This window comes from Rhamphochromis sp. 'chilingali' (assembly GCF_963969265.1).
Source record: "Rhamphochromis sp. 'chilingali' genome assembly, chromosome: 9".
NCBI classification, from domain to species: Eukaryota; Metazoa; Chordata; class Actinopteri; order Cichliformes; family Cichlidae; genus Rhamphochromis; species Rhamphochromis sp. 'chilingali'.
The window spans coordinates 3,475,189-3,501,456 of NC_137936.1; the positions used below are offsets into that span (position 1 = coordinate 3,475,189).

Here is a 26,268-nt window from a genome sequence, read left to right on the forward strand (position 1 = left end):
TTTATGGAATTGTTAAACTGTGAATCTGTACATGACATGCCTGTATGCATTTCTTCCACTGAGGCGGGGTATAGGGTACTCTCAATACTGTCACGACAACTGTCTGTGTTCCCCTCACTTTTGCCGAGGTTCTCTTGGGGGCGTCCTAAACAGTATAATAGTAACATAGCTGGTACTAATCCCAAAGTCAAGAAGAGAAGAGCTGCAGCCCAAGTTGATGATCTCAACCTTACATAGCTATTAGATGTAAACATTGTTCAGTGTAAACATTGGATACTATTACATAATATCCTGTTTTTCTCAAGTATAATTAAGTCATGAAAGTCAAGTCATAATGTTTAAAAAGGACAACCAGTCTCTCGGGGCATCGAGCTTAGGTCCTCCGATCTCCATGTCAAAATAACCTTGGGCAAGATACTGACTGTCCCCAGTGCATCCACTGGAGTGCGAATGTGTGCATAATAATTAGAAAGTGCTTAAGGACAGAATAAAATTCTGTATGATTGCAAATAAAACTAAGATTAAGATGAATTTCATTTCATTTACTCAACTTGGACCTGCTACTCTTCTCTTTCTCTCTCTCTCTCTCTCTCTCTCTCTCTCTCTGCGTGTGACTAGTCGAATAGCTGACTAATTATCACTGTTATCAATAGTCTGTACCAGCCTTACTAGTTGTTTAGTCTAGTAAAATTTTAATTGATGCGTAATGCTGGTAACTTGAGTTCAAAATGCCTCAATGCCACCAGATGGTGCATCGTTGTTAAGAAATGCCATAAATGCATTAATCAAGGTTTCATCTGTTTGCTAAAATTGGACTGAGATCACGGATACAAATGGCGGAAATTAGTTTTCTCTGAAAGGTGGAAGGATTATCCCTTAGGGATACAGTTCAGTCATTATCGACAGGCATTTCAAGATCCATGTGTGCCTCACATGGGTCCTCACTGGTGCATCAAACTCTTCATGCTTGAAACTTTCTTGGATGTCTGCTACTGTAATGGTTACCAGAGCTTGTTCAGGGAGGTTGCTGTGGTCTGCTCTTGGATCCACTAGCCACTGAGCATTGTTGTTATGGGCTGCATCCTTCTCCCATATGCTCTTTCGATATTGCTCTGTCCCCAGCCTTGGTGGGGCTCTTGTCGTATTGTTCCCCTTGTCACTGAGTGTACACCTATCTGTCTGGTATACCTTTTCAGGTGGCTAGCTAAGGCAGTTTTCAAGGCCTCAGGTATGGCAGCTTGCTGTACCTCTTAGGGATCCCTGTCTTCATCACACCTTTCTGCAGCTACAATAGTTGGCTACCTTCCCTTCCTGTTGCCTTAATCTTGACCTCTAGCCTCTTTCTCCATTTTCTCCATGGCGGTTAGTGCTCTTCGTGGCTGAAGTATCAATTCTTTTTCCATGTGGGCACATTCACGCTTTGGATATTCATTGGAACAAGTCCAGAAGTGTTTGGATAATGGCCTCTGGTTGTGGCTGTCGTGAATCCTTGGTCTCTGGACAACACATTTATCCAGCTTCTATCCACTCCACTGCCCAGTGCTATATTCCTTACAGTTCATGCTGTAAATCACCCTTTAGGGGCAAAACAAAAACAAAACAAAACAGGAGCACCAGAAGGCCAAAAGACAAAAAGGAAAAACAAAACACGAGACCCAACCCAAGAAAACCAATGAAACGAAACACACCACAGCCCAAGAAAAACGGAGTCCAAAACAGAAAGGTCCAGGGGGCCGGCAGCACAGGAGTCCAAAACAGAAAGGTCCAGGGGGCCGGCAGCACAGGAGTCCAAAACAGAAAGGTCCAGGGGGCCGGCAGCACAGGAGTCCAAAACAGAAGAGTTCAGGGGGCCAACCGTGCGGACGGCAACGGCGGCGACGTGGATACAGTTCGGGAGGCCGGCCGTGCGGACGGCAACGGTGGCCACTCAGGCGACGGCGGTCCGGGGGCCGGCCGTGCGGAAGGCAACGGCGGCCACTCAGGCGACGGCGGTCCGGGGGCCGGCCGTGTGGAAGGCAACGGCGGCCACTCAGGCGATGGCGGTCCGGGGGCCGGCCGTGCGGAAGGCAGCGGCGGCCACTCAGGCGATGGCGGTCCGGGGACCGGCCGTGCGGAAGGCAGCGGCGGCAACGAAGGAGACCACGGAGCAGTTCAGGGGGTCGACCCCGACGGCGGTGACGTCCAGCAGGTGGCCCGGAAAATGGCCGGCGATCTCGAGGTGCAGAACGAGGCTTGGGCGGCGGCATAACAGCCGCAGGACCAGGCGTAGCAGAAGCAGAGGCCGGACCAGGCGTAGCAGAAGCAGAGGCCGGACCAGGCGTAGCAGAAGCAGAGGCCGGACCAGACGAGGATGAAGACTCTGATGAGGCCGGACCAGACGAGGATGAAGACTCTGATGAGGCCGGACCAGGCGAAGCACAGGCTGAAGCTGGACCAGGCGAGGATGAAGACTCGGATGAAGCTGGACCAGGCGAAGCACAGGCTGAAGCTGGACCAGGCGAGGATGAAGACTCGGATGAAGCTGGACCAGGCGAAGCACAGGCTGAAGCTGGACCAGGCGAGGATGAAGACTCGGATGAAGCTGGACCAGGCGACGACGAAGACTTGGATGAAGCTGGACCAGACGACGACGAAGACTCGGATGAAGCTGGACCAGGCGAAGCACAGGCTGAAGCTGGACCAGGCGAGGATGAAGACTCGGATGAAGCTGGACCAGGCGAGGATGAAGACTCGGATGAAGCTGGACCAGACGACGACGAAGACTCGGATGAAGCTGGACCAGGCGACGACGAAGACTCTGATGAAGCTGGACCAGGCGACGACGAGGCGGCCGCAGGTGGCGGCTGGACAGGCTCCTCGGGCCCTCCAGCTGACGCGGCGTGAGGCTGAACGGGCCCCTCGGACCCTCCAGCGGAGACAGGAGGCCGAACGGGCCCCTCGGACCCTCCAGCGGAGACAGGAGGCCGAACGGGCCCCTCGGACCCTCCAGCCGACGAGGCATGAGGCTGGTGTGGTTCTCCGGAACCACCAGCTGACGAGGAAGGCTGCTGGACGGGCTCCTCGGGCCCCCCAGCTGAAACAGGAGACAAAGGCCGGAGCGGTCCCTTGGACCCTCCAGCGGAAACAGGAAACAAAGGCCGGAGCGGTCCCTCGGACCCTCCAGCGGAGACACGAGACGAAGGCTGGACGGGCCCCTTGGACCCTCCAGCAGAAGCCATCACAAAGCCAGCAGGCATGGAGTCCACTGGCAGACATGAAGGAAATGGGTGCTGTGCTGAGCACTGGCCCTGCTCAGACAACACTGACACGGGGCACTTCCCAGGTGGCTGCTTAAACTCCAGGGGTCCAGAATCAGCTGAGGACTGGGACCTAGCCTCTGGGGAAGCCCTGGAGCGGCAAACAGTGCCAATGGCGGCTGAACCATGAAAAGCACCTTGAGTAGGACTTAGGCTTTCTCCCTGCATGGAGTGAACGAGTGGAACCGGTAATGCTGGAGCCAGAGCTACTGGGGCCTGCGCTACAGGCGGCACTGGAGCTACTGGGGCCTGCGCTACAGGCGGCACTGGAGACCGAGCTGAGGGTGGCACTGGAGACTGAGCTGAGGGTGGCACCGGAGACTGAGCTGAGGGTGGCACTGGAGACTGAGCTGAGGGTGGCTGCGGGGGAGCTAACTGGGCTGAGAGTGGCTGCGGGGGAGCTAACTGTGCTGAGAGTGGCTGCGGGGGAGGTGATATGCTGTTCACAAAGTCATCTGCCGCACAGAACACCGCCCCTGAATGAACAGTCATACAGTCCGCAAATGGAAAACAGTCCTCACTCACCACAGCCGGCGAATTAGAAGTCCGAACGTCCAGCTGTGGGGTGGCGCGCTTGCGGCGCGATCGGCGTTTCCTCCCCGCAGACGGCTCCGACGGGCCGGGCAAGATCGCATCCGGCGAGTCGGGCAGCGACGCGGGAGTGGCTGAGAGAAGGTGGGGTGTGTGCCGGAGAAAAGCCTGCATGGTCGGAGGAAGTGAATTTAGTAGCCATGGCAGGCCAGAAAAGAGCCGTTGTAGCCGACCTTCCACGGCGCGGCGAAGCTCGTACGGAGGATTCTCCAGCCACAGCCCGAGGAGGATCTCCACATTGTAGCCGATGTCATCCTGGAGCTCCTCGGACGGATTGACTGCCGCTGGGTCCATGGTGGCTGGTTCGTTCTGTCACGGTTTGCGGGGCAAGCCGTGTGGAGTTGAAATAGGACCCAAAATGCGGCAGCTCTGGTGCAGATGAGTGTTTATTTGACAACCGAAAATACAAACAGCAACGGTGTGGGTACCATGAAACAGGAAAACCTAAACTGGGTAGAACTAATAACACAAACCAGAAACGAGGATGCAGGGAGGTCCGGGGAAATACATACGGGAAGACGCAGGGAGACCGAGGGGAAACAACACAGACGAACCAGCAACTACCATGACAGAAGACACAACTTAAATACAATCAGAGAACACAAGGAGATTACACACAGGTGGGGAACACAGGTGACACTGATAAACATAACGAGACAGGGCAGGAGTGAACACAACATGACGCATACTGACGAGAGACTGTCAAAGTAAAACAGGAAGTACACAGAGGTTCAGACAGGAGGAGAGAGAGCACGGGGAGAACACAGACATAACAGGCTGGGGGAAACATGGACTAAACACAAAGAGAGACGAGAGCTCATAAATACACAGAGGGGCACAAAGGGGGTAAGAGTCACAAAGGGAAAACACTTAGGGAACACTACAACAGGACACCTCAGAAAACATGGCCTAAATAAGGAGCGAAAATACAAGGAACCAAGAATACTGGGCCAACATGGCCCAGGACCATGACAAGATTAGAGCATACTGTAGGTATTAAAGTTTGAATCATTTCTATCTAACACACTATAATTTGTTCATGTAAATGGGGAGTCTTCTTCACACACAGAGGTGAATTACGGAGTTCCACAAGGCTCTATGCTAGGACCAATTATGTTCACATTATGCATCCTTTCCCTAGGCTAGAGGTCAGCAACCCGTGGCTCACGAGTCACAGAGTAGGGTTAACCATGCCTATTAGTACATATACTATATATATTGATTTGGCATCTCCCAATTACACCTGCCACCTGCCCATCTCTCTCCCTTGGCAGGAGGAGCTTCAACAACTTTTGATGTTAAAGGTTGACAATCCGTGCCCGAAGGAGTACCATTAGAAGGAATATCATATATTTTCCCGGCTTTGCAGATGATACCCAGCTTTTTATATACATAAAGCCAAATAACACAACACAAACCAATTAGTTAAACAGCAGTAATGTCTCAAATGTTTCAAAGACAAAGTCTAGTTGGTCAGGATCGTCTAATTTTCTGCTTCTAAATTCAGATAAGCGGAGGTTAGCATCTAATTACAACAAATTTCTAAAGATCTTGTGTCTAACCAGATGCTTACGCTGGATTGCATTTTCTTGACCTCCAGTAACAATATAAGTCACTTTTGACCATTTTGAAAATGTCCTTCAATGCAAATATTAAACAAATAGGTAGGATTGCTTTCCTTCATTGGCACAGCATCTCTAAAATTAGAACCATCCTGTCTCAGGGTGATACTGAAAAATAAGTTCATGTATTTATTCCTTCTAGGCTGAGCTACAATAATTCATTATTATCAGGATGTCCTAAAAAAAATCCCCGAAAAGCCGTGAGTTGATCCAAAATGCTGCAGCGAGAGTCATGACAGACACATGGCCTAGACCAGGGGTCAACAACCTTTAACACCCAAAGAGCCATTTGGACCCAGTTTCCATGGAAAAGAAAACACTGGGAGCCGCAAATACTTTTTGGCATCTAAAATGAAGATAACACTGTTATTGTTTTTTACCTTTATGCTTTGTATAAACAGCTAAATTGTGTTGCTTATGAAATCCATGAAGTGCTACAGAGAAAATTTAATTTTATTTATATAATGAACACATTTTGAACTAACAAAAAGGAGATACACCCAGTTGAAGGTCGCTTTTAAATGACGCTGAAGCTGAACTTAAATTATTCTTATAGCAAACAAAAACTGTAGTGACCGTCAAGCTTATATCACCTTTGGAATTTCGCAGCCTGTAGCGGAGCCTTGACCTGAATTTTAAAAATATTTGGAAAAAAGTACTACGCTGCTAAAGAAAAAAAGGAAAAATAAATATCTGCAAAATATCTGAAATATTTATTTTACGTGGTTAATGTGTGTGGCGGGGCGTGGTCTGCCGCTGTAGGGGAGGCGGACGCACCTGAGCGGTATCTGCAATCAAGCCTCCTCGCCTTAAAGTCTGTGCTCTCTCTGCTGTTGTGTTGGTGTGTGTTGGGCTGTGAGCTGAAAAGCTACACCAGGCTGTGTGGGTAAGCAACCATGTGTGAAAAGTGGTCAATAAAGAGATGCTGAAAAGCATGTTCACGGAAACATCGTCGGGTCTGCCGTGGTATGTTTACAATGGGACTTCTGCCCCTGAACCTGCAAATCGAGGCTGTACGGAGTCACTTTCATCTTTACGCAGGACTGTAAGCTGTCATCTGTGAGGCGTGAGCGGTGTTTGTTTTTACCATAATTCACGGTGGAGAATAGCTGCTCACATACGTATGTGGATCCTTGGGGTTGAAAGTCTCCATAAATGCAGGGCATTTCGGCGGGTATGGTTTATGCGAGTGTGACGCTTATTTTCAGCAATGAAAAATAATAACATATAATTTTATTTTTAGATTTCAATATCACAATAATCTTCCAATTTACAACCACAATTTAAAAATACGAACACAAATAAAATACACTTAAGTTAAATACTTATAATTGTTTTTCCAAACCACGCGGAGCCGCAGTATAAGGACTAAAGAGCCGCATGCACCCCTGGCCTAGACAGAGAGAGCATATTTCCAACTTCACGCCCCATCTTTTCTTAAAGACCTAATACTGATCACCTGAATAGGGCACTTTATTCTCAATAATGAGGGGCAGAGCCTTCAGCTTCCAGTTCCCTCTCCTGTGAAAACAGCTCCTAATTTGGATTCGGGAGTCAGACACTATCTCTACTTTTAAGATTAGGTTAAAAATGTCCTTTTTTTTTGAATGGTAAATGGCCTGTATTTGTATAGCGCTTTACTAGTCCCTAAGGACCCCAAAGCGCTTTACACTACATCCAGTCATCCACCCATTCACACACACATGATGGCAGCTACATTATAGCCACAGCCGCCCTGGGGCGCACTGACAGAGGCGAGGCTGCCGGACACTGGCGCCACCGGGCCCTCTGACCACCACCACTATATGTTTTGCTTAAACATATAGTTAGGGCTGGATAAGGTGACCCTAAATCCTCCCTTAGTGATGCTGCAATAGACCTTGGCTGCTGGGTGCTTCCCATGATACACTAAGTGTTTCTTCTTCACTGACCTTTTGTCACTCACTATGTGTTTATACACCATTTTGCATTTAACCAGAAGTTGTTATTAATCTCTGGCTGTCTTCCACATTTTATCTTGGCCCTGTCTTCCTCCCCTCACCCCTGCCTACCCCTGCCTGAGCCTGGTTCTGCTGGAGGTTTCTTCCTGTTTAAAGGGCGTTTTTCTTTCCGACTGTCACCAAAGTGCTTGCTCGTAAGGAGGCACCTGTCTAGTCTGTGTTATGAAATCGGTTTCACCCCGGTTCTTTTATTCCTTGGGCATCCAGAGACGGCACCTGACTCAGTAGTCATTTTCACAAAAACCTTTATTCATCTTTAATCATCTTCATTTAAGCATGCATCTTCTAGAAGGGGACACGTGCAAGGCCGGTGTCCCTCTGCAGATCTTCACTCCTTTGTTTGTTACAGTCAGCTTTATAGAAGCCACCCCATCATAAAACCCCCACGGTGTGCTGCAAACTCTGTGTCTCTGTGTGTATGCACGAGCACGTGAGTGCCTGTGTGTGCGCGTACCCGTGTGTCTATGTGAGTGCACGTGAGTGACTGTGTGCGCGTACCTGTGTGTATGTGTGCACGTGAGTGAGTGTGCATGTGGGTGTGTGAGTGTAACAGTCAAAGGACTGTGTGTGTCGGTATACCTGACTTCCTGCCGGTCATAAAAGTAATCTCCCCACCCAAGCTACACCAAATTCCTTTAGACAACATACAAACCAGAGTTAACATATTACAAACACTGAGACCCCCACTCTGCATCCACTGGGCCATTGGCCTCTTATTGTCTTACATTTACAGATAAGCATGTGGAGAGTCTCCTGCAAACCTTCTTCTAAGTTATAACAATTATGAGTTTTTATTAAAGGTACAAGCATCAGCATCAGCAATCCCCAACTGTAGCTTCCTGTCTCCTTTCATGACAGGCAGACCCCCAGTGTCCATAAATTCCTTTCCCTCTAAACAATTACACACACTCTCAGGCTACAGCTAAGCCAAACTGAAACACAGACAAATCCTTCCCTATTCCTCTCATCTACTGCTGGACCCTCTCATCTAAGCAAATTTAACACATTGTATGCTAATAATTATTTTCTTGTACTCACAAATTGTTGGACAGGTTTTCAGTATATGTCTTTGGACTGAGTGCAATCAGTCCATTGACATATAGGACATTATTTACATCCATACACCTTCCTTTACACTGCGTCTACTTTGTGCTACAGTTCTTTACATTTTCTTTCCAATTCATTACCCAGAAATGATCAACATGCACTTTATAATCTGGTTTCTTAATCACTACAATCTTCTAGCAACAACAAACTAAAAATTTGAAATGCAAATCTATGCAAGGCTTTTAAAAACGTGAGAACTATCCACTGGTGTCTGGATCCTGAGATCCCCTCCTGCATGGCTTTAGTCAGGGTTACAGGTGGACATCTTCTGCCCCGAAGATGTCTTTGTACTTTGAAGTAGGTACTTCTGACTCTTGCTGGAAACTCCTGCCAAGTAACTGAATTTGTCCTCTCACAGTGGATCCAGTCAGTTTCTTGTGTCACGCAAGCAGATGCCAGAAGAAAATAAGCAAAACAAATGAAAACAATATGCAAATGTCAGAAAATGACCAATAAACTCATCTACATGTTTTGCAGTGACAATAGGTGGGAAGGGTAGTTGTGCGTGAAAAATTAATAAATAAGGTAAATTGAAGTTGTGCAGTGTGTTAAGTTAATTCCTTTTCTGTGTTAGAAATAATTCAGAAATGAATTTCAGTGTTATTCTCTCTACATAAACTTTTTCACTTTAAAGCTTCCTCCTATGGGACTGCAGCCGCCCCGCTTAGTGAGGAGTCTTAATCTCTTCACAAGGTAAACCGTTAATGTTGAAATATTAAGTCATGCAAATTATAACTCATCCACTCTTACTCTGTTTAATGCTTGACTAAGTGTCATGCATCATAAGTTTTAGTGTGCTGTACGTAGTTACCATAATCCCCATACTTCAAGGAGGCCAAGAAATTATTTGTAGCTGTACCAAACTCCTACTGAGTGCATGTGGCTTCACTTCAGTAAAGAATTTGTTTTCCAAATGTACATTTAAAATAATTTTCATTGCAATGAACATTGTCCCTGACCTGCAGAGCTCTACCAAGTGTTTACAACATAGAAATAGAAAAAAAATAGAAAAAAGATATTTGAATAATAATAAACATGAAAATATTTTTGTCACTTAAAATCACTTAAAAAATTACCAAGCAAACAGACAAAAAGACATGAGGTACAATGTGCAGGTACTCAAACAGAGCACTAATGAAACAAAAATGTCTGCAATCTAGGAAAAGAATAAAATAAAATGAATCAAGAATAAAATGTAGTAATGTTTCCAACTAGGGCTGCCACAATTAGTCGACTAGTCACGATTACGTCAACTATCAAAATCGTCGACGACTAATTTATTAGTGAACGCGTCGTTTGAAGCTTTGTAAGATCACAAAAGACGCAGGAATGAGTAGTAGGATTTGAGAGTGTAATAACGGACTGAAACGGAAGATGGCAGCACTGCATGTACAAGGATGCCAGCTGCCGTTAAACCCCGAAGAAGAAGAAGCTGTGTCCCAGAATTCATAGCGCAGCCCAGCTCAGTTTCCAACAATGGTGGCAGCTAGTTAGTTTTAATATTACTCTTATACTTTTCTTTGCAAGCTCCTTTGACTACGATGACCTGGATGACTGAGAACCTTCACAGACATTGCTCTTATTATTCTTTCTGGGTCACAAAATAAACGTTTAACATATTTTCAGGCAAGAATGTAGCTGTGTAAACTTCAAATATGTGCCCGGTTTATCAAGACACCACATATTTCAAAAGCGCTCCGACATTTTCGGAGACGTCTGTTACCCACTAGCTCGATAGCGAGGGTGTTTTGTTCAGCTCCAGCCTTGAGGCCACAGCTGGCGCCGAAGGGGTCTCCGCATGAAGTGATGATGGTTTTTACTTTTGTGCGAACAACTCATATGAATTTCAAAGCTGTTCTAACTGTCCAACACTGGTCTCTCAATCTCCCGTTGAAGAGCCGTGAGCTTTCTATGATGTTATCCAAACTTACGTTCCGTGATGTTGTCATTTTTTTTGCTCAAAGAGCAGGTTCTGAGAACTCACGACCGCAGTGCACTTCCCCAAGATGTGATCGAATTTGCACTCAAAGGTGTTATTCGAGCTAGCCCCTCCAGATGTAATCCAGTTTTTCACTCAGAGATCTTGTTCTGAGTATTCACGGCAGCCGTGCGTTCTCCAAGATCTTCTCCGTGCTGCACTCAATGAGCCCATTTTGAGAAACTCATGCCTCGTCCCATCATTTCAATCCCAGCGGGCAGCCTTGTCAGGGTTTGAACAGCCGGTTCCGCTTCCTTAATTCTTCGATAAGCCAGGGCCAAGCCAGCTCCGATCAGCAAGAACCCTGTTATCATGGTTCTGAATAGGTAGATATCTTCAGCAGTCAGGCTCACCCGAGCCCAGACTTCTAGTTGAGAAGGGGTGTCAATTGCATTCAGAGACCAGTTGATCAAATCCATAATTCCTCTTTTAGGTTTTAGAGAACAGACTGTGAGAGAGTGTTCCAGAGAAAAGTAAGTAAAAACACAAGACAAGACAAGGACATAAGAAGCTAAGCAGAGAAGATAAGGGCAGGAGAGGAGAAAAGTGCGACCGCCTTCGCTGAGAGCCAAAAGAGACATGACAAGAATGTCATGTCTCTTGAATGACATTCTTGTCATTCTTCCATGACAAGAATGGAATTTGAATGAAAACAACAAAATTTGAATGAAAACAACAAAATTTGAATGAAAAGAACTGGATTAGAAGGAAAACAACGGATTTCAAATGAAAAGAACAGAATTAGAATGACAAGAACAGAATTTGAATGAAAACACAGGAATTTGAACAAAAAAAAAATAGAATTAGAATGACAAGAATGGAAGTTGAAAGAAAACAACCAAATTTGAATGAAAACAACGGAAGTTGAAAGAGAACAACAGAATTTGAATGAAATCAACAGAATTAGAATGACAAGAACGGAATTTGAAAGAAAACAACAGAATTTGAAAGAAAACAACAAAATTTGAATGAAAACAACAGAATTAGAATGAAGAGAACAGAATTTGAATGAAAAGAACTTTGTTAGAAGGAAAACAACAATTTCGAACAAAAATAGAATTAGAATGACAAGAACGGAATTTGAATAAAAATAACAGAATTTGAATGAAAAGAACTGGATTAGAATGAAAACGGATTTCGAACGAAAACAACAGAATTAGGATGACAAGAACAGAATTTGAATGAAAAGAACTGAATTAGAATGAAAAGATCTGAATTAGAATTAAAAGAACAGAATTTGAACGAGAACAACAGAATTAGAATGACAAGAATGGAATTTGAATGAAAACATCAGAAGTTGAAAGAAAACAACAGAATTAGAATGAAAACAACAGAATTTGAATGAAAACAACAGAATTTGAAAGAAAACAACAGAAGTAGAATGACAAGAATGGAATTTGAATGAAAACACTGGAAGTTGAAAGAAAACAACAAAATTTGAATGAAAACCACGGGAATTGAAAGAAAACAACAGAATGTGAATGAAAAGAACTGGATTAGAAGGAAAACAACAGATTTCGAACGAAAACAACAGAATTAGGATGACAAGAACAGAATTTGAATGAAAACACAGGAATTTGAATGAGAACAACAGAATTAGAGTGAAAACAACAAAATTTGAATGAAAACAACAGAATTTGAAAGAAAACAAAAACATTCTAATGACAAGAACGGAATTTGAATGAAAACAACAAAATTTGAATGAAAAGAACTGGATTAGAATGAAAAGAACTGGATTAGAAGGAAAACAACGGATTTCGAATGAAAACAACAGAATTAGAATGAGAAGAATTGAATTTGAATGAAGACAGGAATTTGAACAAAAAAAATAGAATTAGAATGACAAGAATGGAATTTGAAAGAAAACAACAAAATTTGAACGAAAACAACAGAATTAGAAAGAAAACAACGGAATTTTAATGAAAACAACAGAATTAGAATGTAAAGAACTGAATTAAATTTAAAAGAACCAGATTAGAAGGAAAACAACAGATTTCGAATGAAAACAACAGAATTAGAATGACAAGAACGGAACTTGAATGAAAACAAAGGAATTTGAATGAAAACAACAGAATTAGAATGTAAAGAACTGAATTAAATTTAAAAGAACCGGATTAGAAGGAAAACAACAGATTTCGAATGAAAACAACAGAATTAGAGGAAAAACAACAGAATTAGAATGAAGAGAACCGAATTTGAATAAAAAGAACTGGATTAGAAGGAAAACAACAGATTTCGAACAAAAAAACAGATTTAGAATATCCAGGACGGAATTTGAATAAAAACAACAGAATTAGAATGAAAACCACGGAAATTGAATGAAAACACAGGAATTTGAATGGAAACAACAGAATCAGAATGAAAATAACTGAATTAGAATGAAAAGAGCTGAATTAGAAGGAGAACAACAGAATTTGAAAGAAAACAACAGAATTAGAATGACAACGGAATTTGAATGAAAACACTGGAATTTGAAAGAAAACAACATAATTTGAATGAAAACAACAGATTCAGAATGAAAAGAACTGAATTAGAATGTAAAGAACTGAATTAGAATGAAAAGAACTGAATTAGAAGGAAAACAACAGATTTCGAACAAAAACAGAATTAGAATGACAAGAACGGAATTTGAATAAAAACAACAGAATTAGAATGAAAACCACGGAAATGGAAAGAAAACAACAGAATTTGAATGAAAAGAACTGGATTAGAATGAAAACAACAGAATTAGGATGACAAGAACGGAATTTGAAATGTTTAACATATTTTCAGGCGAGAATGTAGCTGTGTAAACTTCAAATATCTGCTCGGTTTATCAAGACACCACATATTTTCAAAAGCGCTCCGACGTTTTCGGAGACGTCGGTTACCCACTAGCTCGATAGCGAGCCGGGGGCTAGGCTCACTAGAGCCGCTGAGAACACCGGACTCCCGGCAGATCATTTTCAAACCCACCGCCGTCTTTCGCTACTCAGGTTAAACATGTAATATAAGTCACTTAGATAACTTAAAAATGTTATTGTTTGGCTTTTTTCAGTATTTTATTTGTTCCTGAGTAAATCGGATTGGCTGAGATTTAAGTTATAGTTTTTACACAGCTGAATAAACATCAAGCAGACAGCTGATTATCAGAAGTGTGAGATGCTCGAGAATATACTCCGATGTCCTGTTTTATTTTAGATAGCAAGGAGTTTATTAAACTCCACCGAAACAATCTGCAAATTTCATTACAATTTAATAAACTATCATCTTGTCTTTATTTTTAGTTAGCACAGACCTTAAACACTTAAAGCTGTAAGATAATGATAGTTATATAAGAGCAGATGCTGCTGGTGCAATAAGCTGTACGTTGTACGTCCAATGGATGATGATCTGATTAGTCGACTAATCGCAAAAATAATCGGTGACTAGTCGACTATCAAAATAATTGTTTGTGGCAGCCCTATTTCCAACAATATAAGTAGATGCAGAGAGTCTCATAAAAACATGTAGCACTGTCCATTACGGTTTTGTTAATGAACCTACGAGTAATAAGTCTCCTACAGTGGTGATGAGTCTATCCAAGGCTCAAAGTGTGATTTTGCATGCGGGGAAACCCTAAATATTGGTGTAGTGGGGGAGGTGGAGGTAAGTCTCATAAGAATTTATATTATGAGTTCATGCTGTTTTCTTTGTGTAATGGGTTTGGTCAGATGTGCTGTAGTTTGAGGTTTACTGCTCTTTGTGGACTTAGTCAACAACAATCAACTCTATATAAGCAGATGTCACATTCTTTCAACCCCTAAACAGAATAATGCTACTGTAGTATAAAGGTGGAATTGGGGGCGTGTTAATAAAGAACATCAGCTTAATTCGAATTGATTACTTCTACTAAAGTACTTCTAGAAACAAGCCCTCTCACTCAGCAGTCAAATGAACATTGGTACTTTTTTTATTTATCATTTCAGTGGTCAGTGGGACATAGAAACTGCACAGTCAACTTTGATTTAAAAAAGTTTTTACTTTTATGGGGTTGTGGATGTTATGTAAATGTTTCATAAATTTTAATTCTGAATTCTGAATTGAAATTCAAAGACACTGGATTGCCATTCGGATTTGAGAAGTGTAGTCGGATGGTAACGAAAAAGGGGAAGGTAGTCAGAACTGAGGGGATTGAAATACCAGAAGGCAACATTACAGACATCGAGGACAGCTAAAAGTACCTGGGAATCCCACAGGGAAATAAGAACCACGAAGAGGCTGCAAGGAAAGCTGCAACCACCAGGTACTTGCAGAGGGTCAGGCAAGTCCTTTAGAAGTCAGCTGAACGGCAAGAACAAGATCCGGGCTATCAACACCGACACCCTGCCTGTGGTACCCTGCTGGGATAATAGGCTGGCCAAAGGAGGAGATGGAAACCACTGACATCAAGACAAGAAAGCTCCTGACCATGCATGGAGGGTTTCACCCCAAGTCCAGCACCCTGACGCTGTACGCTAGCAGAAGGAAGGAGGCCGGAGACTGGTGAGTGTCAGCACCACAGTTCAGGATGAGGCAGCGAACATCCACAAGTACATCAGCAAGATGGCCCCAACCAACCGCGTGCTTAGTGAATACTTCAGGCAGCAGAAACCCAAGATAGAGGAGGAAGAGGAGGAAAAATCATGGAAGGACAGGCCCCTGCACAAGTATGGACCACCGGCAACCAGTGGCTGAAATAATCATAGCATCACAGTGTAACAACCCTTATCATTGTGGTATAGCACCGCTAGGGGGTGTTGCCCAACTATTGTAGTAGTTGGGTTGGGGGGAGTCTCCTAGTGTGTGTGACGTGTGTGTGTGTATGTCATGTGTCTGTTCCGAGAGAGACCTCACCATTGTAACGGGCTGGCATCGGCGCCTGTCCATCCCCGCACATGCATGTATGAACGGAGTAGAGCTGTGGAGACCTGGCTTGTATGGTCTTATGTTGTTAACGTCAAATAAAGGTCAGTTGTTAAATTGAACTGACTGGCCTCGAGTTATCTGGCTAACCTCACATAACCGCTGGACCTGCTAGCCGCTCTTTCCTCGCCAGACTGCTGTTACATCAGGAGCAAGCTCTGAGCGTAAGATCCATAGAGGCTGGGGTCTATCACACCAGGCAATATTAACCAGGCAAGAGCCCAGGTGCAGGCTGTGTAAAGAGCCCCTGACACAATCCAGCACATAACAGCAGGGTGCATGGTTAGCAGGCAGGGCATACATGGAACGCCATAACCAAGTGGCTTTGTGGAGTATGGCCCGCACGTCCCAAGGTCAAAATGGGAGACGCCCCCTAGGGTGGTGGGGAATGACTAAGGTAAGATCCTGTGGGACTTTCAGATACAAACGGACAAAATGGTGGTGGCTAACCAACCGGACATAGCAGTGGACGACAAGCAGAGGAAGACGGCCGAAGTGATAGATGTAGCGATACGTCTGTAACAAAATAAAAATGCAGACAATAGTGTACACATTAGTTTTTGACTGCTAGTGAAAATTGTTTTCTTTACAAATAACTCTCTCACTGAACTAACCCAGCCAATCCCTCCACGTTTGTGCTCTCTGCTCATATTGCCCTCAAATTATTATTTTTTTTTCTTTTTAAAGAACTTATTTTAATATTGCATTCAATAACAAACAAATCTTCCCTAATAACAAAAACAACTTCAAGGCTTAATCGAATTATATTTCTTCACGCCAATGTACAGGCCACAAGTAGGGGTGACGTGGGCCACAAGTGGCCCCCGGGCCGCGAGTTTGAGACCCCTGATACCGGGTCATGAGACGGAATTCCAATAAAAGCGAGCATCTCAGCGGAGAGCAATCAATTATTATACTCACACCTCTCCATGCAAGTTATTTTTAGTCTCCTGAATCACAAGAGATAGATGTGGACGAAAGTGATCTCCCATCCAAACAGTATATCTAGTTAGTAGTTAAATTCTCTTAACCTGCATTTCACTCTGTGATGTTTTGCATATACCACATTTATTTGATAGGTCCGGTTAACAAATTTGAACAATAACATTATATAATAGGGATTATTGTCGTCAAACAGCAACTATCATTTAAACTGAAGTACAGATACTCGTGTTAAAATTTTCTAGAAAAAAAGAATAAAATCCACCCATTCATGAAAGTGTTTTTTTTTTCTGCCTAAGCACTTAACATTCACATACTCACTGACTGCATCGAGAGTCACACAGGGTTTGATATGTTGCCCAGCATACAGAAAATCTTTGATTAACAGAAGAGTTTTAATGAGTTTAATCAATTCCAGGAGAGGGACGTTGATAGTTCTACAGTCTCTACCAATCTGTACTTAATAACTTTCATTTGCTTCAAACAGTTGACAACATGTGTGGCTTTCAGTTCTCAGACTGGCAAGTAAAGACAGCAGATCAGGATCAGTGGCATACACTACCAGTCAAAAGTGAATGGATGGATTTGTCCAAACTTTTGACTGGTGCTGTACAAACACAGTGGCAATAACCACAACAAAATCAGAATGTGGCCAAATACCTATTAGTGATTGTGGTTTTTATGTGCAGATACAGCATGTTTTACCATCAAAAATAGGCTCTGCACAGACACAGTGTGAATGTGTGTGTGAATGGGTGAATGACTGAATGTAGTGTAAAGTGCTTTGGGGTCCTTAGGGACTAAGTAAAGCGCTATACAAATACAGGCCATTTACCATGTACCATGTTTGGTCAACAGTGTTACATAGGTGAGAGAGGAATATAAAGGCCACAGTGAGATGAAAGGAGTCATCAAAGGCTTTCATTTTGATTTGTGATGAATGCACAACATGCAATCAAGGTAAACCGTTTTAACATCTAGCTGCTCGTGTCCCTTAACTGACATACCTAGTGAGTCACCAAACTTCCAGCCCCCAAGCTAATCCATAAAGACGACTATAAGTCACTTGGCCTCTATATATGGCCTTTGCCTAGGAGGACACAAGCAGTCGTAGCTATATTTAGCAACACAGCTCCTTCAACACCTCTTAGAACTGATATAAAGGGTAGGAGTTGACATTAGTAACTTAGATGCACCATTGAAGAGGAGAGAAACTACATGCCTCAGCAACTAAACTTATGAAAAAAATCCACTGGCCAGTGCAGTAAACAAACACCAGCTCAATTCTTAACAGCATAAAGTACTATCAAAGTGAGCACACAGGTGTTGCAATCACTGGTTATTATAGAAATAGGTAATTAGAGCTGGTCCACATTTTGTTGCTGCACCCTAAAGGAATGAATCAGCTGTTACTTAATGTTGCATATGCTGGGGTGTAATTCGTTTTTTCCACTTGTACAAAGCTCTCTTTCATTCAGGGCTTAAATGGACTGATACTTTTATAGCACTCTTCTGCTCTAACTGAGCATTCAAAGCAATTTTATACAAGAACTGTTTTTCAGCACCTTGTCTAACATTGTCACACACACTCATCAGGGACAACTTGGGCTGGAGTAGCTGGGGGATGACCTTGGTAGAAAACCCACTCTGCTTCCTGAGCCACAGTTGCCTTGTTGAAAATCCAAACTGTGGATCAAAGGAAATACAATCAGTCTGAACCAGTGTTAAAATCACACAAAGAATAATGAGAATTCACATCTAATGAAGCATGATTTGACAGGTAGCAATTTGTGGCTCACTCTCACAAAACATTTAACATGTCATTAATGATGAATGAGTCTCCACATCAAAGTAATTTAAATGCACATTACAGACTTAAACTTCCTGTATAAGTTACATCAAACTTGGTAGCATATGTAAATATAAAAAAGTCCTTAAATGTCTTTCACCAGTGCCAGTTGTGTCCATAGGTATGTCTCAGACACTGAGCACAGCTGTTGAAGGTAAATGTGCGGAGGTTAATTCACCTAACAGAACCATATACCTTCAATTTACAAAACAGATCTTTTTTTCACAAATATGTGAAATATATTCAACATGTAAGCACAAAATAGGGCACAAAGAAAAGGATGTTTCATCAGCCAGCAATGCAAAGATTTCACTTTGCAGTGGTAAATGGGCTGGTCCTCATATAGTGCTTTTCTACTCTATCTTAAACAACTTGCCCAATTTACCTAGAAGATGACCTGCACTGTGGCCTGAGCTACAGCCACCTGGTGGCATTATAGTGGCATTTCAGCAGTTGTGACTACTGGACAATGTATTAGAGAAAGTCAAGATAAATTATAAATATTATTGTTGCATTATTTTTTCCTAGATAACTACCAGATTTATACCCATGATGTACCGTTTGTATAATTCAATTTAACCTATGTAAGTGGCCGATGCCATTGCTAGCATTCATGTGTGGTGTCCTTGTGGTCATGTCCCAGTGTGTTTCATGACTGAAACAAATAAAATCCTGGCGCTTTCTTCCTTCCCTTAAATTGTCTGTCAGAGTTTTTCCACATTCCCTCACAGTAGTTTTGGCAATCTTCTACGAATTTACTGAAATACGTGAGTCCTTGAATTGCATCTATAATTTTATTATCTCACTGAGCCCCTCAGGGAAAAAAGTAGCAGGGAATAAATAAAAGTAATCCATGGTACCAAAATGCCAATCACAACAGTTGAAAGCATGGAAGCAACATGTGGTTACAATTCCAGGAAAGTAACCATGACTTTACGTCATGGAACTGGCTCAGGTGTCAGTACTTGTGGACACCCAAATGATCCTTGGAGGACAGAGACAGGTTGCAACCACAAAATGAATAAAGGTGCAACATACAGTATGCTCCTTTGATCTGAAATCATTTATCTAAATCTCAGGAGCTGGACCACATCTCAAACACATCCCTTCCAATCACACCTGTGTGAATTTGCTCCAAACACCCATTTGTTCTTGTTCCAGTGCTTGAGTCCAGATGGCACATTGCAGTTGTTCATAGTCTTGCTGACCAAAAGAAAATTTCAGTAGTTCCTTTCCACACCATTTCATGAAGTCTGCAGTTTTTATTAAACATCATGACCGGATTAACACAAACATGTCACTAGATGCTATTGAGATAACAAGAACCATCACACATGCAAATGCCACAGTCAGTCATATCTACAAACCAATCTTTCTGTGGAAAGCATATTTCCTAATAATGTTTAATGTACAATACTGGATTACACAGCAGTGGGGAATACATTCCATTAGAGTAGATCTACACTGTAGTCTTCAATGACGCTATGCAACAAACCGGTGAAAGGCACTAACTCTAGCCCCATAGAGGTCAAAGTGAAATGCACACCTTAAAGTAATTAACTTGTTAACTGGAGATAATTTAGAGATTTCAATTAAAACAAATAAACGCATGTGCTGTCAGTCTGGCTACACTGCTGGAGAGAAACCTAGAGTTGTTTTATTTCCTTCATTCAATGATGAATAGTAAGGTGTTCTAGCTTTAGGACGGGCTTTTTATTTGAAGGCTTTCCAGGCTAAATGATGATCTTCTAAATTTGTCAGATGCTATTCAACTGCAGCTTATGAGTTTCTGTTTTAAGGTGTGCATTTCATAGTTATACCAGGGAGTCAAGTACTTACGGTGGCCCAACTGCAACTTAAGAAAACACCAGCAATAAGAAAAACGCTGCAAAAGCACACAAAACACAACGGAAATAGGAAAAAAAAAACAGAAACAGGAAAAAACAGATTTCCAAAAGCACAAGGGAAGTGTTTCTGGGGAGACAATAACCCGACGGACCAGTTGAGGGAACCAAAATATGCTAAGAATTGCGCTGAGAGACACTTAAAAGAAGTGAAGGGTCTGTCAGTTTTGTGAGGAAAGAAAAGATGAGAGGTAAGTGTGTTAGCCTAACTATTAGCCTAAAATCAATCATCAGTATCATATGAATCATGATAAAACACACCTACCCTGTTTTGGTGTGCCATTTTTGTTCACCTCTACACTCATTTTTAAAAATTCTTCTGTACTTCTCTCTGTTACAACAGTGCTAGTCTCACTATTTGGCTTTTACACATTGGCAACCTTCACCTTCAGTTAGTTCAGCGTGCCTCTTCATTAAATTTCTCAACACAGCCTTGCCCCATCCAGCATCAGTGTGCTCCCCTTTGGGACACTTGACTCTGGCCCTTTGTATCATGCTTCTAGTCCATTCCTTCATTATTACTCTCTCTCATCCACAACATTTCTTATTATCACAATTAAACTTGATAAGTTGTCTAAATCATAAATGTGATCATCCTCTTAAACAGACCAACTATAATCCCTGAGATATCTCTCTCCATTCATGCAGACAGCGTGGCCTTGATCAACATAATGATCTGTCATCATCTAATGTGACTATATTTAGAAATTTGACTTATTTCAGTCTTCTATTCCAGTTTCAACCTGCTTTTCAGAATTTTCCGTGTTGCGACCCCATTTCCCAAACCCATCTCCTTGCTGTAAATTAAAATGTGCAATATAAGGTTATCACAGTGGCATGAATTTCATCTAAATTAGAAACTGGTTCCTCCCATCTACCTTTAATTATCAGCTGTCACTACTTATTACAAGCTTTCAGCACTAAATGCATCTTTCTCGCTGTCTAGTGTTATGATTTCTTCCCGCAGCATCATTAAACTTCATTGAAACACATTCACAACCACCTGCCACATACGCGTAAATTCAATCTGCTGTCTTTGGGAATCTGACACTGTTAGGGCACTGCTGACCTTGATGAGACCTTCCCCAAACCATTATCAATAAATTATTTGTCAGTCACATTTGGGATTGGCATCCTTGGTAGTGAAGTGGTATTATTTTTTAAAAACATCATCAGTGTGTGAATGTGTGTGTGAATGGGTGGATGACTGAATATGTAAAGCGCTTTGGGGTCCTTAGGGACTAGTAAAGCGCTATATAAATACAGGCCATTTAAAAACATCATGTCCAGGTTTCAGTGCTTAACCGTGTAGCGCCAAGGGTGTCATATTTGATGATATGTGTTTTTGAGATCGCTACGTAATCTGTTTTTTCCCCGGTAAACCTGATGTATACAGACATAAGCAGTGCAACTATGAGCACAAAAATGCAGTAAGTAAGCAAAAATGATACAAAATTATTATTTTTTATTTTGTCAGAAGGTTCAATAAAGACTTCAGTTTCAAAAAATGTATTTTTCTGTGATATATTTCATGGTCCAGACTCAGTGTAAATGCTAGATATAATGTCTCGTAGTCATGCATTTATGTATTCAAGTTATGAAATTCTCAAGAGTGATCAGTAACTGCTCACTAAGGACTCCTAATTCCTAAAGGATTCCACATGTAAAACTATTACGGTTTTCTTCCCCCCAAATAAACTTCATTTTCTGTCTTGGATCTTTTGGATGGTTAAAAACATTACCTTCATTATGGTGTTGATTTTCACTGCCTGTCACTTGCATAACAGTAATGTGATTTAACTGCACTAATCACCACCATGATGACTGTATGAATCAGCTTAAATTACCCTGCTTCTCATTTTGCATGGTTCTCTTACTGCTGAGGCAAACAAGTATGTATAAATGTCTTGTTGTGAAGTCACAAAGTAAAAGACATACACATGTTTTTTTGGGGGTTTTTTTTGCCATCTGAATCTCAAGGGTACAAAGGATGCAGCAGACAAATCATCCATCTGATCTTAATCCACGATTTAGAAAAAAGAAAGAAAATAAATAAAGTGAGACATATAAAGGCAACTGACACGTTCAAACACAGTTTTCAGCGTTCACCTTCCTTTCCATCCAGCTGCCTTTCATATAAATGAAAGTCATTCAAGTTTCTGGCAACTCTATTGCTCGTCCTTACTTAAATTTCATTTGGCAAGCATCCACAGAGCTTTGAGTTGCAGGAAGTAGTGAGATTGAAAGATACTGGTGATACACTCAGGACAGTGATTTAATAAAAGTGTATATGTATAGAAGTGTGGGGAGGAAGTGTATGCAGTGACTCCTTCAAATGGCAGCTAACACTAAATTTGGCATTTTTGGGTAAGCTGGCTCTTTGGTATTTTTTCTCTCTTCAATAGTCACCTGCTTTTAGTTCCTTTTTCAAAGCCCCACACTATGCTTATTCTAAATAAAATAAATAAATAAATACAAATAAAATAACAAAAGCAACCAGCAGGCAAAAATAATTTCAGTGAGAACTATAATTATACTCAGAGACACTGTATCTTCATAATTTGTAATCCTTATCAGCTGATGTGACAAGAGGAAAAACATGATATTTATTCAAACTACCAACCCTGTCTTTTTCAGGTGGAGACCATGTATGTACACGGTTGTAAAATATGTAGAGCTAAGCAAAGTCAGTTGGTTTTATGATGACTACAGATGTTTGTAATTAAATTCACACCAATCCATCCAATGTTATACTTTATATTTATATAGTCTTCACTAACTTTAGTAGCTAAGGAAGGAAAGCACGAGCTCTACCACAAGTAAACATTGTAAAATTACTAAATGTTGCTAAAAAGACAGATAACTTTAGGCACCAAATAAATAAGTAATAAAATAATGTGGTTAGATTTTCCTTAGGAAATTGTTGTTAACATGATTAGTAGAGTAAACAGCAATTAAGGGGGGGGGGAGTTTTCCCATTGCCAAGAATGAAGGAGAAAACAAGGTGGTGTAGTACGTATCAATCCAGGACTCACTGGATGTCTCATTGTCACTGAAAATTGAATTTTTATACTCCAGACTAAGAGAAATAACCTCAATTGAAAGCAAAAATTACAGAAATTACATCTAGTCCACAAGAGCCACATGCATCGAAATAAAGAGTTCTGTGCTTTAATAATGAATTGGACAATAAAAGCTGCATCTGTAAATTCATTTATGAATTCTTTAAAAAAATCATTTTATTTATTCAAACATTATTTTAAATTAAATTATTACATAATAAATTACTTTAGTAAAAACACTATTTTTAAATCAGTTTTTCAAAACGAATTACTAATCCACCAAAATGAATTTCACCGTATCCGTAGCCAGTCTTGTTAATGATCTCACTGAGGGGCTTCAGGCCGATGCAGAACAGCAGTGGGGACAGAGCATCTCCTTGGTAGATCCCGCACTTGATGGTGACTTGTGCTATTGGCTTGAAGTTGGCCTCTAGCGTTGTCCGCCACATCCCCATTGAGTTCCTGATGAAGGCTCTCAGGGTTTTGTTGATCTTGTATAGTTCTAGGCATTCCAGGATCCATTTGTGGGGCATTGAGTCATAGGCCTTCTTGTAATCAATCAAGGGAGTCTGGTCTACCAGTAGCTGGTGTTTTTGCGCCTCTGGTATTCTTGCCAGTTCCTTTCTGTGCCCCGCTCATGTATTGACCCATGTGCCTGTTCATCTTAGCCGCTATGATGCCTGACAGGAGCTTCCATGTGTCACGGCCAAGGTCGGCTGACTGGAGGACCCAAATGCAGAATGCACACGTAACACCCCGTAGACGAGAAAACATGAACAAAACTTTATTTTTTCCAAAAAAACAAAACGTCAAGACATAAATTACTAAATACTATGAACTAAAGTGTTCCTTCAATGCCTGAACCAAACCTGAAACAAGAACTTGATCTCTAAGTAATAATTGGCAAAGCTTAAATCTTCATAGAAACTCCTCATGACCAAAGAAGGGAGATGCAGAATGTGGGAAATGCACCGGAAGTCTCAGCACACTGCAACGAGAGGAGAGTGGCTTTAGTGATAAAGCTTAGGGAAAAGTATCCGGGTAAAGCTTGAAAACATGGCATTACTTTGCCTTACTGTTCCTGGGCGGAGGGTGGACGCAGAGGGAGTACAAGGTCCGGGAGTGGTGGCTGACGAGGCCAGCTGGAGGCAGGAGGGCAGGCAGGTGAGCGCGGTTGACAGGAGCTGAGAAGACTGAGCTGACAGGCATGAACCAGCGAAGAGGGTCCAGTAGGTATTGCCGTGGGTGGAGTGGATAAGGACTTAGCAGCTATGGGGAAAAACAGTAAGTCACGGATGGCAAAATTATTCCTTGGTTTGAGTTGCCTGAAGCAACACTGACTAGGTGTAGCAGAAACTGTGGCGAGTAGTGGAGTGAGCGCTGGTCCATAAATGCTGACAGCTCAGCACAGGTGAAGAGACTCGTCAGTGTGCGGTGACTCCACCCCAAGGCGGAGACAGCAGCTCAGAGACAACACAGCTGTGCCCACCTGGATCATGACACCATGTGGTACTGAGGCAGGTTACTGGCCGATAGTTGGATATGACTGGTCCTTTCCGGGGGGTCCTTGGGGATCAGGCCTTCTGGCCTTCAGTTAGCCAATCTGGGTGTGTCTCTTCAATTAGCAGCTGGTTCATTTGTGCTGCGAAACGCTCATGAAGTGCAGTCAGCTTCTTCAGCCAGTAGGTGTGAATCACTCAGGGCCAGGTGCTGTCCAACTCTTCATACTGGAGACCTGTTCTTGGATGTCTGCCACTGTGATGATCTTGGCCTCTAGTCTGCTTCTTCATGGTGGGTACTGCTCCTTGTGGCTGTTCACCTTGTAGCCAAGCATCTCACTGGTAGATCAGCTGATTAATCTTGTGATGGTCTCAGTAGAAATTGTCTAGTAGACCTTCCTTCAGGCTTGGTACCCAATGTTGGGTAGGGATGATGATAATATTTCAATCTGACCTGTCATCCTGTCTCCCCCTCGCCGTTGCATTTGTCTTGTACCTTGTCAATTTCTAGTCATGAGAGCAGTTCATTCACCGAATGTTGGAACACTGCGCAACTAGTTGTTTCACCGTCAACCTGGATGCTGGGTATTCAGTAGGTCCCACATCCTATTCATGTAGCCCCTTCCGCTGGAGTTACCTGCATAGTAGCATTCCAACAGCGTCCTGTTATCATCTCTTGCCCATTTGTGCCTTCTTGTTTCAGTAGCTCACTTCTCATCAGTGGTTCCTGAACACTTTACCCAAACCTTGTTAATTGTTAATATCTGTCTGTCTGTCTGTCTGTCTGTCTATATAGATGTATGCTGTCCTATACATTTTTCTAATTGGGATAGGGATGTATCCCAATCCTAATATATCTAACCAGATATATTTAGACATGATGTCTTAGCAATTCAAATATCTGGGATGGCCAGTCTTAAGTTCTCTTCGAACCCAGAGGGCTTTATTAGCCACCTGCCATGCCTGGTGCAGCCACAGCCCACTGAGCCCATGTGCCCTGCAGAGCCCCAGTCCAGAAGAACATGTGCAGCTCCAGCCAGAGCCAAAGTGTCCACAGGGTGCTGCACACACATCTCTATCCAGAGACTTGGCAATTAAAGAAACCCTCTGATTCTGACCTCTGTGAATTCAAACTACCAGTGCTGCCTGAAGCTCTCCTGCCATGTGAAACTGCTCCACATACCAAGCTCCTGTATCAATAGCAGGGCACTCCTGACCACAGACTGCCGGAAAAGCAAAGCTAGCCCACCTGCCCACCTGGGACTTGTTTTCATCGGGGATGTCTGGGAGCTGCTCCTTAAATTCTCTTTATTATGAGATATTTTCTGTTTGATTATTAGTTTACTTATTGTCTACCCACCATACTACCAAGCCTACCTGGGAAAATGTGCAAGAGATACAACGCTGAAGCCATGAGGAACCATGACATAGTGTTTAGAAGTAGGCTACAGGAACAGAGCATACATGGAGAATGACTGACAATATGTTATTGATG

At 42.5% G+C, this 26,268-nt stretch overlaps 2 protein-coding genes across 2 annotated transcripts in view; one reads left to right on the top strand and one right to left on the bottom strand.

Moving 5' to 3' along the window:
- The window catches only part of LOC308401934 (uncharacterized protein), a 565,304-nt gene that overhangs the window by 365,577 nt on the left and 173,459 nt on the right, over window positions 1–26,268 (bottom strand). The gene's annotated exons all lie outside the window — the stretch shown is intronic.
- LOC308403240 (copine-9-like) overlaps window positions 1–26,268 on the top strand; it is a 204,516-nt gene that overhangs the window by 47,707 nt on the left and 130,541 nt on the right. The window lies entirely within an intron of this gene.